This window comes from Vulpes lagopus, chromosome X (genome assembly GCF_018345385.1).
Source record: "Vulpes lagopus strain Blue_001 chromosome X, ASM1834538v1, whole genome shotgun sequence".
NCBI lineage: Eukaryota > Metazoa > Chordata > Mammalia > Carnivora > Canidae > Vulpes > Vulpes lagopus.
Window position 1 is genome coordinate 55,667,872 of NC_054848.1, and position 16,920 is coordinate 55,684,791.

Genomic DNA, 16,920 nt, shown 5'->3' on the forward strand with positions numbered 1-16,920 from the left:
TAGGTTCCCAGATCTCTTTTACCCTTAACTGATTAAAAAACTCAGCATTTCTCAAAGAAGAGAACTTACAGAGCCGGGGGGAATTGGGTTTTATTCTAAGAAGCATGTTAGAGATTTTGATTATTTTAAGACTCCATATTTATTTTATGAAAATTCCCCAATAATATTATAATGATGCTGAAGATGGCCAAAAACAAAGTGAAAGGAATCAGTGGGAGCCAGCTGTGGCTTCTCCCGATTTTTCAGGATTAACCCTCATGCCTGGACTTTGTCAAACAGCATGAATAGCTTGGCTCACATCAAGATACCACTTCATATCCATCAAGATGGCTATATTTTAAAAGACAATAACAGAAACACCTGGCTGGCTCAGTCTGTGGCCTCACATTGGGTGTAGAGATCACTTAAAATAAAATACTAAAAAAAATTAATTAGGTCATTTTCTTTTTTTAAAAGTGAGTTGTAATAGTTCTTTATATTGTGCATAGTAGACCCTTATTAGATATATGATTTGCAAGATGATCCACCATCCTGTAGATTGTCTTTTCATTTTTTGATTATGTCCATTGAAGCAGAAAAATTATTAATTTTGATGATGTGTAGTTTATCTATATTTCTTTTTGCTTGTACCTATGATGTCATATCTAAGAAACCATCATCCAATCCAAGATCATGATTTTACACTTTTGTTTTCTTCTAAGAGTTTTATAGTTTTACCTCTAAAAATTTTGGTCCACAATCAATTAGGATTTAATTTTTGTGCATGGTAAGAGGTAGGGGTCCAAGTTCATTCTTTTGTATGTTATCCCAGTATTCAGTTATCCCAGTACTATTTGTTGAAAAAATAGTTGTTTCCTCATTGAATTGTCTTGGTATCCTTGTTGAAAATCAATTGACCATAAATATGATGGTTTATTTCTGGATTCTCAATTCTGTTCCAATTGATCTTCATGTCTGTCCTTATGCCAGTACCCAACACTGTTAATTACTGTACGTAGTCCTCTAACTTTGTTCTTTTTCTTTTTTAAAAAAGATTTTATTCATTTATTCATGAGAGACAGAGGCAGAGAGAGTGTGTGAGAGAGAGAAAGAGAGAGAGAGAGAGAGAGAGAGAGAGAGAGAGAGAGACAGGCAGAGGGAGAAGCAGCAGGCTCCACGCAAGGAGCCCAACACAGTACTTGATCCCGGGACTCCAGAATCACGCCCTGGGCCGAACGCAGGCACGAAACTGCTGAGCCCCCTGGGGTCCCCATTTTGTTCTTTTTCAAGATTGTTTTGTATATTCTCAGTTTCTTTATTTACCATATGAATTTTTTAAAAGTTTTTACTTATATATTCATGAGAAACAGAGAGAGATGCAGAGACACAGGCAGAGGGAGAAACAGGCTCCATGCAGGGAGCCCAATGTGGGACTCGATCCCAGAATCCCAGGATCATGACCTGAGCTGAAGGCAGACGCTCAATCACTGAGCCACCCAGGAGTCACCATATGCATTTTTGAATCAGTTGTCTATTTCTGCAAAGAATTCAGCTGGCATTTTGATAAAAATTACACTGAAGCCTATATTAATTTGGGGAGTTTTTTCATCTTAACGATATTAAATCCTTCACTTCACAAACATAGGATGTCAATTTATTTAGATCTTATTTAATTTCTTCCAGCAATAGTTTGAAGTTTTCAGAGTGTAAGTTTTTTATTTCCTTTGTCCAATTTGCTCACACAGTTTTTTGGAGAGAGAGATAGAGAGAGCAGAGGGGACGGGCAGAGGGAGAAGGAGAGAGAGACTCTTGAGCAGGCACCATGCCCAGCATGGAGCCTGATATGGGGCTTGATCTCACAACCCGGAGATCATAAACTTAGCTGAAATCAAGAGTTGGATGCTTAGCAAAGTGAGCCACCCAGGTGCCTCAATTGCTCATAAGTATTTTATCGTTTCTGATGGTATGTGAATGGAATAGATTTCCTATATAATTTTCAGATTGTTCATTGCAAGTGTATAGAAATATAATTGATTTTGTATATTGATCTTGTATCCTGCTATCTTGCTAAACTCATTTATTAGCTTTAATAGTTTTTTACTTTCAAAACATTATGGTCTGAAAATACGCAGGGGACGATCCCAATCTTTTGGTATCGGTTCAGACCTAATTTTTGACCTAGTATGTGGTCTATTCTGGAGAAAGTTCCATGTGCACTTGAGAAGAATGTGTATTCAGTTGCGTTTGGATGTAATGCTCTGTAAATATCTGTGAAATCCATCTGGTCCAGTGTATCATTTAAAGCTGTTGTTTCTTTGCAGATGTTGTGCTTAGAAGACCTATCGATTGTAGAAAGCGCTACATTGAAGTCACCAAGTATAAGTGTATCATTATCTAATTAGGTCTTGTCTTTGGTTATTAACTGTATACTTGGCAGCTCCCACATTTGGGGCATATATGTTGATGATTGTTAAGTCCTCTTGTTGGATAGATCCTTTAAGTATGAGATAGTGTCCCTCTTCATCTCTCACTACAGACTTTGGGATAAACTTTAGTTTATCTGATATGAAGATGGCTACCCCTGCTTTCTTTTGAGGACCATTTGAATGGTACATGGTTCTCCAACCTTTTATTTTCAGGCTGCAGGTGTCCTTCTGTCTAAAATGAGTCTCTTGTAGACAGAAAATGGATGGTCCTGCTTTTTTATCCAGTCTGAAACCCTGCGCCTTTTGATGGGGTCATTAAGCCCATTCATATTCAGAGTTACTATTGAAAGATATGAATTTAGTGTCATCATGATACCTATTTTGTCCCTGTTTTTGTGGATTGTTCCCTTGGAATTCCTCTTTCTTTAACAGGGTTCCCCCTTAAAATTTCTTACAGAGCTGGCTTTGTGGTCACATATTCTTTCTGTTTCTGCCTATCTTGGAAGCTCTTTATGTCTCCTTCTATTCTGAATGAGAGCCTTGCTGGATAAAGTATTCTTGGCTCCATGTTCTTCTCATTTAGGACTGTAAATATATCCTCCCAGCCGTTTATGGCTTTTCAGTTCTCTGAGGAGAGGTGTGCTGTTAATATGATATTTCTCCCCATATAAGTTAGGGATCTCTTGCTGCTTTAAGGATCTTCTCTTTATCTTTGGAATTTGCAAGCTTCACTATTAAATGTGGAGGTGTTGAGAGGTTTTTATTGATTTTAGGGGGGGATGTCTCTATTTCCTGGATCTGAATGCCTGTTTCCCTTCCCAGATTAGGAATGTTTTCAGCTATGATTTGTTCAAATACATATTCTGGAGCTCTGTGCTTTTTGGCGCCTTCGGGAACCTCAATTAAACGTAGATTTTTGTTCCCGAGGCTGTCATTTATTTCCCTTAATCTATCCTCATGATCTTTTCATTGTTTTTCTCTTTTGTCTTCAGTTTCCGTCTTTGCCATCCACTTATCTTCTATGTCACTCACTCGTTCTTCCACCTCCTTAACCCTCGTCCTTAGGACCTCTAGTTTGGATTGCATCTCATTTAATTGATGTTTAATTTCTGCCTGATTAGATCTAAATTTTGCAATCATGAGGTCTCTTGAGTCCTTTATGCTTTTTTCTAGAGCCACCCGTAGCTTTATAATTGTGCTTCTGAATTGACTTTCTGACATCGAATTGTAATCCAAATTCTGAAAGTCTGTGGGAGAGAGGACTGTTTCTGCTTCTTTCTTTTGAGGTGAGTTTTTTCCTTCTAGTCATTTTGCTCAGTGCAGACAGGCCAAAAAGAAGTTGTATTGGGAAAAGGAGAAAGAGAGAGAAGAGAAAGAAGATAAGAAAAAGAAAAAAAAGGGGGAAAAAAGAAGGAAAAAAAGAGAAGAAAAGAAAAAAAGGGGGGGAAGCAAATAGAAAACAAAACACAAGGGGGAGTATCCTCTGATTCTATATACTGTAAATCCCTCGACATCCCCTGGGACTTTCCAGTGGTGTTTGGTCAATAACTTGCTTTTCCCCTGTCCGTCCACCTGGTCTTCTGCGGCAGGGGCCTGCTGTCCTGATTTTCTGGTGTTAGCACTTGGGGGAGCTGCTCTGCCCCCTGCCTGGTGCAGGGCTCAGTGGGGGTTGCTCACCCCGTGAGGACCCAGGAGGAACAACCCCAGTGGCGGGGCCAGCTCTGGAGCCCTGGAGTCAGCTCCTGCAGTAACCCCGGGGCTCTCCGTCTGCAGGGCCTGGAGGCTCCGAGGCGGGGCCGCTGATCTGCTCAGCTCGGGGAAGGAGCGTCCTTGCTGTCCTGGGCCCTCCCGGTCTCTGCCTGTCCCGGGGGAGGCCGGATCCTGGGCTGTGTCCCGGCGCCCTGTGCTCCGGGTCCTGCGCTGTTGGGATTCGCGCTCCTACCCTGCAGCCCCCTCTGCGGAGCCGCCGCCCCAGCCCCTCCGAGCTGCTCCCAGGTCAATGCTTGCATGCGCTGCAACCCCTATCAAAATACCATGGACTTTCTTCAGAGAGGTGAAACAAATTATTTTAAGACTTGTGTGGAATCAGAAAATACCCCGAATAGGCAGGAGAATATTGAAAAAGAAAACCATAGCTGGGGGCATCACAATGCCAGATTTCAGGCTGTACTACAAAGCTGTGGTCATCAAGACAGTGTGGTCCTGACACAAAAACAGACACAGAGATCAATGGAACAGAATAGAGAACCCAGAAGTGGACCCTCAACTTTATGGTCAACTAATATTCGATAAAGAAGGAAAGACTATCCACTGGAAGAAAGACAGTCTCTTCAATAAATGGTTCCGGAAAAATTGGACATCCACATGCAGAAGAATGAAACTGGACCACTCCCTTGCACCAGACACAAAGATAAACTCAAAATGGATGAGAGATCTAAATGTGAGACAAGATTCCATCAAAATCCTAGAGGAGAACACAGGCAACGCCCTTTTTGAACTCGGCCACTGTAACTTCTTGCCAGATCCATGCACGAAGGCAAAAGAAACAAAAGCAAAAATGAACTATTGGGACTTCATCAAGATAAGAAGCTTTCGCACAGCAAAGGACACGGTCAACAAAACTAAAAGACAACCTACAGAATGGGAGAAGATATTTGCAAATGACGTATCAGATAAAGGGCTAGTTTCCAAAATGTATAAAGAACTTATTAAACTCATGGAAACAATACAATCATGAACTAGGCAAAAGACATGAACAGAAATCTCACATATGAAGACAGACATGGCCAACAAGCACATGAGAAAATGCTCTGCATCACTTGCCATCAGTAAAATACAAGTCAGAACCACAATGAGATCCCACCTCACACAAGTGAAAATCAGGAAAATCAACAAGACAGGAAACAAATGTTGGAGAGGATATGGAGAAAGGGGAACCCTCTTGCACTGTTGGTGAAAATGTGACCTGGTGCAGCCACTCTGGAAAACTGTGTAAAGGTTCCTCAAAGAGTTAAAAATAGATCTGCCCTACACCCAACAATTGCACTGTTGGGGATTTACCCCAAAGATACAGATGCAGTGAAACGCCGGGACACCTGCAACCCGATATTTATAGCAACAATGTCCACAGTAGCCAAACTGTAAATGGAGCCTCGGTGTCCATCAAAAGATGATGGATAAAGAAGATGCGGCCTATGTATACGATGGAATATTCCTCAGCCATTAGAAATGACAAATATCCACCATTTGCTTCGACCTGTATGGAACTGGAGGATATTATGCTGAGTGAAATAAGTCACTCGAAGAAGGACAAACATTATATGTTCTCATTCATTTGGGGAATGTAAATAATAGTGAAAGGGAATAGAAGGGAAGGGAGAAGAAAAGGGTAGGAAATATCAAAAAGGGAGACAGAACATGAGACACTCCTGACTCTCGGAAATGAACTATGGGTGGGGGAAGGGGAGGTGGGCGGGGGGTGGGGGTGACTGAGTGATGGGCACTGAGGGGGGCACTTGATGGGATGAGCACTGGGTGTTATTCTACATGTTGGCCAATTGAACACCAATAAAAAATAAATTTATAAATTAAAAAAATAAAGAAACAAGTCCTGACATCCTTTGTTTGTTTCTGGTCTTAAGGAAAAAGATTTCAGTCTTTCATTATTAAGTATGATGTTAGCTGTGAGTTTTTCATGCGTGCACTTTAAAATGTTGATGAACTTCCTTTCTATTTTTTAAAATCTCTACTCCTAAAGTGGGGCATGAACTCATGATCTGGAGATCAAGACTCACATGCTCCACCAACTTCGCCAGCCAGGCACCCCTATTTTTAGGTTGGTGACTATTTTGATCATAAAGGGTGTTGGACTTTGTCAAATGCTTTTCCTGTGTTTATTGAGATCGTCTTGTGATTTCTCTCCTCCATTCTATTGATACGTAGTAAATATAAAAATGCCTTGAGCTGAGGACCAACTGAGTATTTGAGGCCCCTTGTTACGAACTAAATTGTGACCCCCCCTCCCAAAAGATATGGTCAAGTTCTAACCCCTGTTACCTGTGAGTATGACCTTATTTGGAAATAGGGTCTTCGCAGATGTAATCAAGTAAAGAAGGCAAGCTCATGCTGGAGTACAATGCGCCCTAAATCCAATATGACTGATATCTTTATTAGAGAAGAAGAGGGGCACGAGAGTGGCACACTTGGTTGAGGGTGTGACTCTTGATTTCGGCTCAGGTTGTGATCTTGGGCTCACAAGATTCAGCCCCATGTCAGGCTCGGCACTCAGCGGAGAGACTGCGTGGGGTTCTCTCCCTATGCCCCTCCCCCTACATACACTCTCTATCAAATAAATAGATCTTTAAAAAAAGAACGAGGAGACATAGACACTGACACAGAAAGAGGAAGGCCACATGAAGATGGAGGCAAAGATTGAAGCGATGCATCTATAAGCCAAGGAATGTCAAGGATTGTTGGCAACCATCGGAAACTAGGAGAAAGGCATGAAACAGTTTCCTAGAGCTTTCATAGAGAGTATGGCCTGCAGACATCTTGATTTTGGCCTTCTGGCCTTGTGAAATGGGAGCGAATCAATTTCGATTGTTATAAGACAGTAGGTTTGTTGTACTTTTTTTTTTAGATTTTACCCATTTATTCATGAAAGACACACACACACAGAGAGAGAGAGAGGCAAAGACACAGGCAGAGGGAGAAGCAGGCTCCACCACGCAGGGAGCCCCACATGGGACTTGATCAGGCCCTGGGCTGAGGGCAGCCCTGGGATGAGGATCAGGCCCTGGGCTAAGGGTGGCACTAAGCCACTGAGCCACTAAGGCTGCCCTCCTTGTACTTTGTCATGGCACCTTAGCAAACTAACATATCCCCCAATTCTCCAGTGTTGTCACTTCAGTTCCACTTGACCACTTAAAGTTCTGCTGATTTTTCTACCCACTAACAGCAACCGTCAGCCTCTATCTGCATTGATCTGAAATTTTTCCTGGGGAAAAAGTGGTTGCCGATGCACAGTGTAAATTCATCACTCCTTCCAGGGCTTTCATTTTGATTGTTGTGTTTCAGGGCCCCTCATTTAGCAGGCCGTTGTTTCCCAAGCACAGCGAGACTACAGAAAATGCCCACCACTGCTCAGCTTAGGTCTGTAGCCTCTAACCCTGTGCAGCTTTCGAACTATGCACATGCCTTGGGGGAGAGCAGCTCTTGGTTTGAGGACCGGAAAGTCTCATGTTTTTTCTGAACCTAAGCAGTAGGTTTCTGTATGTGTCAAGTTCAGATTCTCAGCATCTCTCCCTCAACTAGAGCCAGGATATCTTTAAGGAAAAAGCAGCTGCAGTTCCTCAGCTCACATCTAAACGTTTCTCCCGGTCTTAGTTTGTTCAGGCAGCTCTAACAAAATACCACCCACTGGGTGGCTGATAATCAACAGACGTGTATTTCTCACAGCTCTTGAGGCTCAAAGTCCAAGACCAAGTGCTGGCAGATTCAGTGTCTGGCGAGGGCCTGCTTCCTGGTCCATAGATGACCATCTTCTCACTGTGTTCTCACATGGCAGCTGGGACAAGGGTGTTCTCTGGGGTCTCTTCCATAAGGGCGCTAATCCCTTTCATGAGGGCTCCACCCTTATGACTTAATCATCTCTCAGAGACCTCACCTCCTAATACTATCACATTCGGAGTTATGGTTCAATATATGGATTCTGGGGGGACACAAACATTCAGACCATAGCATTCTACTCTGGCTCTTCGGAATTCATGTCCCTCTTTGCACACAAAGTGCATTCATTCTATTGTAGTTGCCCCAAAAATGCTCAAATCCTACATAAGTCTTCGTGCATGGAGCCAGCTTCTCCCTCTGCCTGTGTCTCTGCCTCTCTTGCTCTGTGTCTCTCTGGAATACATAAATAAAACCTTTAAAAAATAAAACAAACCTAGGTGGAAGCAGTCAAGCCTCCCAAACCCCATGTACTCTGGGCTTGTAATGGGAGGGTTAGTCCTGAAGATTTCTGAAGCACCCTTGAGGTCATTCTTCCATTGTCTTAAAGAATAGTGCTTGGCTTATATTGAGATCGCTAATAAATACTCATTTCCCGATCAAATGGTCACTTGGCCACATTCTTAGTGTTGTTATTTTTTGCAATGTTGTTAAGCAGAGGATTGTCCAAATCTTATTTTAAAGATTTTATTTATTTCTTCATGGGAGACACACACGGACAGGCAGAGACATAAGCAGAGGGAGAAGCACGCTCCCTGCAGGGACTCGATCCCAGGATCCTGGGTCCATGACCTGAGCTGAAGGCAGATGCTCAACCACTGAGCCACCCAGGTGCCCGGATTTTCCAAATCTTTAAGTTATGCTTCCTTATTGCTTAAAAATTGTCTTTAAACCACTTCTTTCTTCTCATGTTTTACTAACCAATCAGGAGGAACAAAGCTGCCCTTTCAACACTTTGCTTAGAAATTTCTTCAGCTAAATATCCAATTTCATTGCTGGTAAATTCTGTCTTTCACAAAACACTGGGACACAAACATGATTCAGCAAGGCTCTTTACCTCCTTATAACAAGGATGGCCTTTCCTCCAGTGCCCAATAATATATTCCCCATTTCTGTCTGAGACCACATCAGAATGACCTTTATTATCCACATTCTACCCATATCCTGCTCAGGATTATGAAGACTCTGGCTTTCTCCATGGCTCTCCTCTTTTCTTTCTGAGCTCTCACCAAAATTGTCCTTGATGGTCTGTCTGTGGCAATATACGCTTTTTCTAGTACGCACTTCAAAACTCTTCCATTCCCTACTGATCACGCAGTTCCAAAGCTGCTTCCATATTTTTGAGATAACTTGTTACAGCAGCACTTGTCAGTACTAATTTCTGTCTTAGTCCATTCAGGTTGCTATTTCCAAATGCCACAGTCCAGGTGATTTATAATAACAGACATTTATTTCTTATAGTTCTGAAGGCTGGAAATCCAAGATCAAGGTATTGGCAGGGTTGGTATCTGGTGATGGCCTGCTTCCTTGTTCACAGACAGCCATCTGCTTGCTGTGTCCTCACATAGTGGAGGGGCTGAGGGAGCTCTTTATGGTCTCTTGTATAAGGGGACTAATCCCATTCATGGGAGTTAAACCCTTATGACTTGATGACCTCCCAAAGGCCCTGCCTCCAAATATCATCACATTGGGAATTAGGTTTCAACATGTGACTTTTAGGAGGGACACAGATATTCAGCATATAGTACTCCCCTCTCTGGAATTTTATTCCCTTTAATCCTTACTGCTTCTGAAGGTCCAAGCATTTAAAAATATGATTTTAGAATTCACTAGCTTTTCTAATTGTTCTTGCTGAGACTGTTGTTTTGATGAGCTGATCTGTGTAATAAACTTCCTAAAAATATTCTGGCTTAAAACAATAATCATTGCATTGTATTCTACATTATTTTGCATCCGAAATTTGGTTAAGGCTCACCTGACTAATTCTGTTCTTTGTGCTATCAAGTGTGGCGAGTTGGTGATATTCAGCTGCTGGCTGGTCTGGTCAAAAAGATCTAAGACAGCTTTAATGATGATCATTGTCACCTACCCATTTTTCTCCCCTTCATATCTAATCCATTTACTAGTTCTGTCTCATTTATATTCAAAACATGTCTTGAATTCATCAACTTTTCTCCATTTCCACTGCTGAAATCCTAGTTCAGGCATCTTCATCTCTCTCCTGAAACCTATTGACAATAAAGTTACTGATTTCTGACTTCGACATAGTCCCCCTCAAATATATTTTCCAGATTAATCTTAAACTTAAATAAGATAATCTTACTGCCTTTCTTGGTACCTTCCTATGCCTTCTATGTCACTTCAAACCAAAATCCATGTTCAATACTATAGCCTATAAGGCTCCTGCTCATCCAGGAATTGTTCCCTCACTGAGTTCCAGCTATATTGATATACTCATACACTTATTCCACTAATATTAATTGAATATCTGTTATTCCTAGGCACTAGCCCTGCAGTGGTGAACAATCCAGGCAGGGATTGCTGCCTCATGGAGCTTATATTCTTGTAGAAGGGGCAGACAATAAATAAGGTAAATAAATAGTATATAAAATGGCAATGATTCCTAAGGGAAAAAGAGCATGGAAAAGAGACAAGAGTTGGAGGTGGGGGTTCATGATAGATATAGGGGCCAGGGAAAACCTTGTTGAGAAGTCAGCATTTGGGATCCCTGGGTGGCTCAGCGGTTTGGTGCCTGCCTTTGGCCCATGACCTGATCCCAGAGTCCCAAGACTAAGTCCTACATCGGGCTCCCTGTATGGAGCCTGCTTCTCCCTCTGCCTCTGTCTCTGCCTCTCTCTGTCTGGGTCTCTGGGTCTCTCATGAATAAAAAAATAAAATCTTAAAAAAACGAGAAGTAGGCATTTGAGAAAAGACTTGAAAGAAGTGAAGGAGTAAAGCACATGGATATTTGGGCAAGAAAATATGAACAAATCTTTTCTTTTAGATTTTATTTTTTTATCCAAGGAAAACACACACACACAGAGACAGACAGACAGACAGAGACAGAGAGACAGAGAGACAGAGAGAGGCAGAGAGACAGGCAGAGGGAGAAGCAGGCTCCATACACGGAGAACCACATGGGACTGGATCCTGGGTCTCCAGGATCACACCCTGGGCCAATGGTGGCGCTAAACTGCTGAGCCACCCGGGCTGCCCTTGAACAAATCTTTAAGAGTAAAGAGATTGAATCCATTAAAAAAATTCCCCAGTGAATGAAAATACATGACCGAAAGGCTTCACTGGAGAATTCTACCAAACTTTTATTTTTTTCTACCAAACATTTAAAGAAGAATTAACATTGATCCTTCTCAATTTCAAAAAACAGAAGAGGAGGGAACAGGTAACTCAGTCTATGAGGCTGACATTACCCTGATCCCAAAGCCAAATCAAAGATGACAAAAAAACTAAAGATCAACATCCTTTATAATTATATATGCAAAAATCTTCAACACAATCCTAGCAAACTGAATCCAGTAACATATTAGAAGAATTGCATACAGGGGTGCCTGGGTGGCTCAGTTGGTTAAGTGGATGATTTGATTTTAGCTCAGATCAGGTCATGATCTCAGGGTCCTGAGACAGAGCCCCATGTCAGGCTCCCAGCTCAAGGACTCTCCCTCTCCCTCTACCCCTCCCCACCAATCACGTCCATGCTCTCATAAATAAATAAATGAATAAATAAATAAATAAATAAATAAATAAATAAATAAATCTTTTTACAAAAGGAATCACACACAGAATCACCAAGTGAGATTTGTTCTAGGAATGCAAGTGTGGTTCCATATGTGAAACCTACCACTGAATCAATAAAACAAAGGAAAAAACCCAATCATCTCAATTGGTACGGATACAATTTTTGACAAAATCCAACACCGTTTCATCTTAAAAACATTTAAAAACCCTAAGAATTTAAGGGAACTTCCTAGACATGATAAAGGGAATTTATGAAAAGCCCACAGCTAACATCATGCTCAGTGGTAAAAGACTGAAAGCTTTCCCTGTAAGATCAGGAGCAAGAAAGGATGCCCACTTTCAACACTGATTTTCTTTTTTTAAATTTTTATTTTATTTAAATTGAACTTGCCAACCTATAGTACAACACCCAGTGGTCATCCGATGAAGTGCCCTCCTCAGTGCCTGTCACGTTACTCCATCACCCCATCCACCTCCCCTTCTGCAACCATTTGTTTGTTTCCCAGAGTCAGGAGTCTCTCATGGTTTGTCTTCCTCTCTCATTGTTCCCCACTTGTTTCCCTCCTTCCCTCTAGTCCTTTTCACTACTTCTTATATTCCACATATGAGTGAAACCATGTAATTGTCCTTTTCCAATTGACTTATTTCACTCAGCATCCACATCGACGTAAATGGTAGGCAATCATCCTTTCTGATGGCTGAGGAATATTCCATTGTATACATAGACCACAGCTTCTTTAACCATCATCGTTCGATGTGTACCAAGGCTCCTTCCACAGTTTGGCTATTGTGGACATTTCTACTATGAACATTGGGCCTTTCACTGCATCTGTAACTTTGGGGAAAATCCCCAGCAGTGCAATTGCTGGGTCGTAGGGTAGCCCTATTTTTAACTTCTTGAGGAGCCTCCACACAGTTTTCCAGACTGGCTGTACCGGGTCACATTCCCACCAATGGTGCAAAAGTGTTCCCCTTTCTCCACATCTTCTCCAACATTGTTGTTTCCTGTCTTAATTTTAGCCATTCTCACTGGTGTAAAGTGATATCTCATTGGGGTTTTGATCTGTGTTTCCCTGATGGCAAGGGATGTAGAGCATTTTTTCATTTGCTTGTTGGCCATTTGTAGGTCTTATTTGGGGAAATTTCTGTTCATGTCTCCTGCCCATTTCTTGACTGGATTGTTTGTCTTTTGGGTGTTGAGTTTGATAAGTTCTTTATAGATCTTGGATACTAGCCCTTATCTGATAGGTCATTTGCAAATAACTTCTCCAGTTCTGTAGGTTGCCTTTTGGGTTTGTTGACTGTTTCTTTTGCTGTGCAGAAGCTTTTTATCCTGATTAAGTCCCAATAGTTTATTTTCACTTTTGTTTCCCTTGCCTTAATAGCATTGTCATGCAAGAAGTTGCTGTGGCCGAGGTCAAAGAGGTTGCTGCCTGTGTTCTCTAGCATTTTGGTGGACTCCTGTGTCACACTTAAGTCTTTCATCCATTTTGAGTTTATCTTTGTGTGTCGTATAAGAGAATGGTCCAGTTTCATTCTTTGGCATGTGGGTGCCCAATTTTCCCAACACCATTCATTGAAGAGACTGGCTTTTTTCCGGTGGATATTGTTTCCTGCTTTGTCAAAGATGAGTTGACCACAGAGTTGAGGGTCCATTTCTGCATTCTCTACTCTGTTCCATGGATCTATGTCTGTCTGTTTTTGTGCCAGCACCACACTGTCTTGATCACAGCTCTGTCATACAGCTTGAAGTCAGGCATTGTGATGCCCCAGCTTTGGTTTTCCAAACATTTGGGTTTTTCCCTTACTTCTTTTTTCTTTTTATAAAAAGACTTTATTAATAATTCTGTAACAAATATTTTGTTTCAAGAGATAGCATACACATAGATATGCGTAAGTATACACAGTCCTAGTTTTACTGTTGATAGAGTTTTCAGGTAATTGAGCTCTTAATTTTGTAAGGACTATAAATTCCTCCATGGCATATTTATCCAGATTTCTGTGACGAGAGCATATTACCCGGTTAAGGGATGAGGGAACATTCTTCTGTTATAAAGTGAAAGATATGAGGAGAAAGGCCACGATAAGGGGCCGCAAACTGCTGTCCAAAATCAGAAGCAGGACCCATGTTCTCATGGGAAGGTAGGGTTCATCAGCCAGGACACAAGCAGTGATCCAAGGAACCAACCAGAGATGTGACTGGGGAAAAGATGTAAATCTAAGAGTCAGGAGCCAGAGTGACACCAAGCTTGAAAGTGTCCATAAGGAGCCCCTGAGTGGCTCTGTTGAGTAAGCATCCGACTCTTGGTTTCAGCTAGGTCATGGTTTTGGGGATGTGGGATCAAGGCCAAATGGGGTTCGGCATTCAGCGGTGGGTCTGCTTGACGATGCTCTCCTTCTCCCCCCTGCTCAAGCCAATACATAGATCTTTTATAAAGAGAAAGAGTATGTAGGGATCCCTGGGTGGCGCAGCGGTTTGGCGCCTGCCTTTGGCCCAGGGCGCGATCCTGGAGACCCGGGATCGAATCCCATATCAGGCTCCCGGTGCATGGAGCCTGCTTCTCCCTCCGCCTGTGTCTCTGCCTCTCTCTCTCTCTCTGACTATCATAAATAAATAAAAATAAAAATAAATAAAAAAAATTTAAAAAAAAAAAGAGAAAGAGTATGTAAAGAACAATGGTGAATTTATTGGGATTATTCAAGTCAGAAGAGAATGAAAGCTGGCCTTGAATTTGCCTTTTACAGAAAAATAAATTTCCAAAAGGATCAACGCTGAAGTAGGAAAAAAATGAAAGCACACAATTAAATTGGAAATATGAAGGGATCCCTGGGTGGCGCAGCGGTTTAGTGCCTGCCTTTGGCCCAGGGCGCGATCCCGGAGACCCAGGATCGAATCCCACATCGGGCTCCCGGTGCATGGAGCCTGCTTCTCCCTCTGCCTATGTCTCTGCCTCTCTCTCTCTCTCTCTCTCTCTCTCTCTCTCTCTCTCTGTGACTATCATAAATAAATAAAAAATTAAAAAAAAAAGGAAATATGAAACCATTAAAGTCAAAGGAGAAAGCCCTGATGAAGAAATGTGTGTACGATACAAAACCCAGAAGCCAAGTGTGAACCAAAATGAACCAGTGTCTGGATCCAAGGAAGTGTCAAGTGATTTGTGGTAGAGACACCATAAAAGCATCCAACTGGGACTCAGGTGAGCAAAGCATTCATGAGTCAAATAGTAAAGCAGGATGCAAAATCCAGAAGTAAAAATCGAATAAACAACAGAAAACACCAGTGTCTAATTACACAAAGGTGCTGAGCTCTGTTATGGAAGAAAACATGATAAATAAGATAAAACGACAAGCAACCAGTCAGGAAAATGTCAGTAACCCAAATGGTAGACTAAATCTAATACTTTTAAAATGCGAATAACTCTTAGAAATAAAGACACAAGAAGACAAAGACCCCAGCAGGAAGTTGTACAAATGGCGGGAACATGGATTCTGCGGGAAAAGAATCAGAAGCAGCCAATTTGGGGCACAGTATTGCTGCGAGTGGGGCACAGTATTGCTGCGAGTGGTGGAGTCTGCTTGTGTGCACGGTGGTCTCAGTTCTCGGATCCCCCACGAGAGAGTGACAGGAGGACCCGCGCTCACCGAAAGCCAGCCAGAAGGAAGGTGACAGCACAAAGTAGCTTATTAAAGACAGCACAGTCTCAAGGCAGGACAGGTTGCAGGCCCCCAAGCCGGCGACTGCACCTGGGCGGGGGGGGGGGGGGGGGGGGGGCTTTCCTTGTATGTTTGCAGAGGTCACGGGTCATGGCTGGCGGAGGGGTCTCCGACCAAGGTTGTGTCTCATCATCTAAGGGGCTCGTACCAGTTGGGGTGGGGGTGAAACCCAGTGTACATCTGTGATAACGGAGCCATCAGTGACCCTGGGCCTGATGTGGAAGCAGAGATCATGTGGCCTGCACCTGTGGGTCCTGGTCTGTCAGCAGCCCTCCCCCTTCTCCCTCCTCCCCCTTTCCCCTCCTCCTCCTCTTCTCCCTCCTTCCACTTCACCTTTTACCCTCCTCCCCCTTCCCCTCCCACCTCCTCCACCTTCCCTCTCCCCTCTCCTTTCCCTTTTCCCTCCTCCCCTGCCCCCTCCTCCACTCTTCCCTCTCCTTTCCCTCCTCCTCTCCCTCCCACTCCTCCCCCTTGGAAGCCCCAAGGCAAGACCTTCAAAGCCACAATCAGGCTGCTGTGCCCTCAGGCTTCTAACGTGTGCCCTACTGTCACTGCCGGCCGCTGCCTGCAGCTCAGGTCTAACCTGCCTACTTTATCAGTAGGATCCTATTGATGTAAAAAAGAGTCAGCGGTGCAAGTCACTATATCCTGGGGAAAAACCTGCAAGAACGCACACGAAACTATTCATTGTGGTTACCACAGACCCTGAGGTGATGAGGCATTTTTACTTTCTAACAACACGCCTTGGCGTAAGGCATGAATGATTTTATAGTGAGTGTGTATCCTAGTGGGCAAAACTGCGACATGTCTACGCACCGGGAAGTGTGAACACCCTGTGATTCGGGTTTTGCTGTCCTCCCTGGAACTCTGCACGTGCATACCTTCATGGTTCCAAAAAAAAAAAAAAAAAAAAAAAACCTGGAAGCTCCCAGCAAGATGTTCCCAGGGGTTCTCTCTGGGTGGTGAGACCCCAGAGGGCATGTTCCCAGTGTCACTTTATAAGTTTCTGGAAGCTCAGCCAATGACCGTATTTTGCCTCCGCAAATAGGAAACAACGTGTTAGGATCAAACACCAGGACGGAAATGCTTCCAGGGCACAACCAGGGCCTGGGGTGCGAGGGCCACCACAAAACTGAAGAAGAACAGGGAAAGCTCGGTGGCCCACATGCGGGAGTGAGAGAGCTTGGTCGGGGGGCGGAGGACCCGGAAGAAGTGAGTGAGGTGGCGAGACCTGCGGAGCCCAGCAGAGCAGCCAGGGTGCTGTGGCCGAGACGAGCAGGCAGGCGGTGGCGGCCAGCCCTGTGCAGGTCCCCTGGCCCATGAGGTCTCAGTAGTGCAGCGGCTGGCAGAGGGCCGCAGAGTGATCGCCGGCCGCAGCTGTGGTCAGGAGGCAGTCCCAGGGGCTAGGACGTGAATGAAGATCATCTGGGTGAGGCAAGCTCCGTGGGGCACAGGCCACACGGCCGCCAGCAGGCGTGCCAGCACCGAGGCACTGTGTTGGAGATATAGGCAGTGTCCAGCAGTGACAGGTTGGCTAGAAGAA

At 43.4% G+C, this 16,920-nt stretch overlaps 1 pseudogene; it reads right to left on the reverse strand.

Annotated features, from left to right (window-relative positions):
* Positions 1-16,442: 16,442 nt before the first annotated feature.
* On the reverse strand, positions 16,443-16,915 carry LOC121482547 (annotated as a pseudogene).
* Between the last annotated feature and the right edge of the window lie 5 nt (positions 16,916-16,920).